This window comes from Octodon degus, unplaced genomic scaffold, assembly GCF_000260255.1.
Source record: "Octodon degus isolate 3935 unplaced genomic scaffold, OctDeg1.0 scaffold00089, whole genome shotgun sequence".
Taxonomy (NCBI): Eukaryota; Metazoa; Chordata; class Mammalia; order Rodentia; family Octodontidae; genus Octodon; species Octodon degus.
This window is the reverse complement of record NW_004524665.1, coordinates 415855-420154: the sequence shown is the minus strand read 5'-3', so window position 1 is coordinate 420154 and position 4300 is coordinate 415855.

The window sequence follows — 4300 nt, the reverse complement described above, 5'->3', positions numbered from 1 at the left end:
TATTTTTTTAATTAATTTTACTGAGAAATAAATAGCAAAGAGACAGTTTCAAAATGGGTTAGTAGGATACTTACAATATTTATGGGGCCACAGAGGAGAGTGATAGACGATGTAGAGTGTGCCTAAGGAGAGTCACCTAGAGAGAAAAAACAACATTCTCTCAGGCTTTCACAGTTAGCTACTTTGAGCTTGACAAGACTTGCCTGGTGTGATGTTATATTTCTTTCTGATTCACATGATCTGAAAAGAATGATGGGAAGGGAAGAATTTCTGTGCTTCTAAGTGATTTGCCAATATTCTGGAGACACAAACTAGCCACGTATTAGGGTCACACAAAGTAGTGCATGTCAGCAAAGTAGACACCAGAAAGAAAATATTAGTAAGTCAGAAACATTACTGAAAGGGATAAAATAATTTGTGGTATGACACTTTCACTTTTCTAGTTTTCCTAAAGTCAGATTTATCCACATTTGTGTCGAATAATTTTTTTCCTCTGTCCTTCTCCTATTAATTATTTTATGATCAGTAAGATATTCGCTGACATATATCATTGTGGTACAATGTTTTCAATTCTTTTGGGAAAATACCCAGAAGGGGAATAGCTGGGTTGAATGGGATTTCCAGTCTCAGTTTTTTGAGAAGTCTCCGTACTGATTTCCATAGTGGTTATACCAGTCTACAGCTCCACCAGCAGTGGAGAAGGGTTCCTTTTTCACCACAGCCTCTCCAGTATTTGTTAATAGCTAACTGCTTTATGACAGCCATTCTTTCTGGGGTGAGATGGTGTTTCAATGTTGTTCTAATTTGCATATAAATAAGTAAATAAAATCATTATCAGAAAGACAGGAGAGGGAATGGTAGATTTGAAGAGAATTTTGGCATGCACAATACAATTATATGTGCTAGAAGTTTTGGTATCCAGCTTAAAAAACATGAAACTTGTTGATGTTTGTGTGCCAGTACTTGGGAGACATTTGGGAGAAATTTGAACACTGACTGGGTATTTGAGAATATGAGCTTATTTATCATTATTTTAAGTAAGAAAATGATAATGTATTTATGTTTTCTTTAAAAAATAAAGAAAAACAAATAAAGAAAGGTCCCTATCATTTTACAGAAAGTTTCTTAACTGCTTTGAGATGAACACATGACGTGTCTAGGGTTTCTAAGTATTCTTAGGCTAAAGGAGGAGGTGGCAGGAGCATAAATAAAATGGAATAAGAATATAATGAAAGCAATTGAGGCTGGATGCATATTTATTGACATCAGTTTGGGGACTTTTCTTCTCATGTCTAAGTATTGCCAAGGAATGCTCAGATTAATGGCACCCTGGCAGGTTTTTTAATTTGGCTTTCAGTCTATCCTAGCGTCTGTACTGTACAGAGATTATTTAGATGGTGATTATGTTTATGGGTGGTTCTAGTTCACTCCAATGTAAGGCAGGTACTTATGGCAATTAAAACACGTACTGGTCTTTCACCCCACTTTCAGGAATTAAAGTGTATAATTAAAAGAAACCCTAACATTCACCAGAGAAATAACTGGAGTTGCACTAAGAACGTGTTGCTTACTGAGATCAATTAAAGGACTCCACATAGTAGATACTTTAGAAGTGTATTCATTTTTATGTTCAATGTTTAATATTTTAAAGTAGGATTTTAAAGTGGGCACTTTTTATTCCTGCAAATCACTAATGAATAAATCAGATGATTTTGAGCATCAATTTAATTTTTATGAGATGAATGTTCATATTCTTTTCCATTTTTAATTGATTTTGGCAAGAAGTAGAAGTAAACAAAAATTCTTTTAATTTTATACTTTAACGATTTCCTTTGGCTGCTGGCTGTGCCCATACAGCGTCTGAAATTGCTGCCTTATTTCATTTATTTTCCCCACTCACTGAAAGTTATCTGGATTATTGCTCAGAGTAATATCTCTTAAAACAATTTTCCAAAGCTCCTAATAAGCTAGAGTATGCAACTTCAGGTTTTCCCACCTTGGTAAGTAATATACCATAGACCTTTACATTTTATTTTTATTTTATTGAAGTGACATGCACACATACTTGAACACGTCCAAAGGTACAAAAACACCTTTGCAACAAAGCCAGTGGTTTCCTTCACCGTATGCCTTTATGTGACCTGTGGCCAAGGACCACTGAGAGCACACTGGTGGCTGCGTGGGAACCACACAGTGTGGACACCTGCAGGGAGTCTCAGTATGAAAGTATTAGAGCCTCTGGTGGAGAGCACTCAGCTTATCATTAGCTCTCTCCATTGAGGATTTGGGAGTGCTTCTCTTGGCTCCACAGAAGCAGATATTGTGCACACAACTGGTTTCCAGCTGCAATGTTTGCTGCTACCTTGAAACCTGCTTTGTATTTGCCTTTCTAACTTAAAGATTCAAGTTATTGTGGAAATTCGAAGAAAATATGGAAAAGAAGAAAAACTGAGCATTAATTCCTATGTCGTTATCTAATTCACATGATTTATTAAAAACAGGTAACCTGACTCTCATGTTGGTAAAATAACAGGAAATTTCAGTCTACAAAACTATCCTATAATGTAAAAAGTATCAGGGTTATAAAAATCAAAGGAAATCTAAGGAACTATTGTAGATAAGTGAAAACTAAATGAAAAATTATTGTTCTGGACAGAATCTGGTTGTTACTGGGGCTTTATTCAGATTATTGGCACCACTGGAATCAAAGATGAACAATTGAAAAAAATATATAAAAGCTATATATAAAGTTATCTATATCTATATCTATATCTATATATATCTTTTTTCTTTTTAATGTATTTTGGACAGAGTCTTACTATGGAGCTCAGAGTCATAGTGATCTCCTGTTTTTAGTCTCCCCAGTACTGGGATTACAGGCATGCTTCACCACGCCAGTCTTAGTGGCTGGCTCAGCACACACAAGGGGGGGCAGCATGGCATGTGGTGCTGGGGATCCAACCCCAGTCCCTGTGCTTGCCTAAGCAGGTGCTTAATCCACTGAGCTACCTCTCTGGCCCTCAATACTAATAGTATATTGATGTTAATATCCTGGGTATAGTTGGTGGTATTATGTAGCAGAATATTCTTGTTTGTAGGAAATACAAACTGAGGTTTGTTTTTTTTTTCTTTTTGAGGTACTAGGGATTGAACTCAGGACTTCGTGCTTGCCAGGCAAGTGCTTATTCTAATGAGTTATCTCCCCAGGCCAAACTGAGGTATTTGAAAGTAATAAGCATCAGGTCAGCAACATACTCTTAAAAATGCAAGAAAAATAGTCTGCATTGCTCTTGAAATTGTACTATAATTTTGTTTGATATTATTGGCCAATAGATTTGATAAGTTTCAGTAAATAAATGTGTGTATACTAAATCTAACATCTTAATCTGGAGAAACCAAACTGAGTATTTCATCACTGTTTGATGAATGTCAAGATAGTTCATATTGTTCTAACTATAATTTAGTAGAGGAGAACATGACTGCCAAGTTTTGCTTATTGTTCCATGGTTTGGAGCTTCATATTGTACAAACAAATTCTCTTCCAGAGCTTTGTTTCTGTGATTCATCCTAGCACTAAGGCTTCATAAGAAGCATTATCTTCAGATCAGTAACTTCATGTCCTGTGTTGTTACTGAGGTCAGTTTATTGTCCGTGTCTAAATTACATACTATTGTACCAACTTCTGTTTTCAAAGATTTCATATTTTGCTTTTGCATGGTGAAATGTACTGTGTTTTACAATGAATCACCCTCAAACACTGGTCCAAAATAGGAGAAAAGTTGATTTTTTTTGTTGGTAGGAGAGTTTCAATAATTAACACATTGCATACATTCTTCCTAGTTGTTAATTGCTGTACAAGATGAGGACATGATATCCTATTTACAAACACCATTAGAACAAATCACTGTATTCAACAAGAGACCACAACCATATATCCATCCCAACCACCTTGAATATACAGACACAAAATGGACATTTATCTATATCCCCTTTTTTTGTTAAGTTCCATTATTTGAATATTACAGGTGTATTAACTCAGCATAATATTCTAAAAGAGTCCAGAGGTCCATAATAGTATTGGGTCTTCTGTTTCAATGGCAATGTCAGAAATTGTTGACCTGAGTCCCCTACAGCTCAACATAACAAAATGGCTTTACTTCTTATACTTTGTTTTTATACTTTTCTGCTGGATGGTTAAGACCAAGGTAAAGCAAGACCTATGCAACAAGAGTTGTAGCTTTTGGGTCTGATAAGGTCAGTGAAATCCCCTCAGGATTTATCCTGAGATCCTATACCTCAG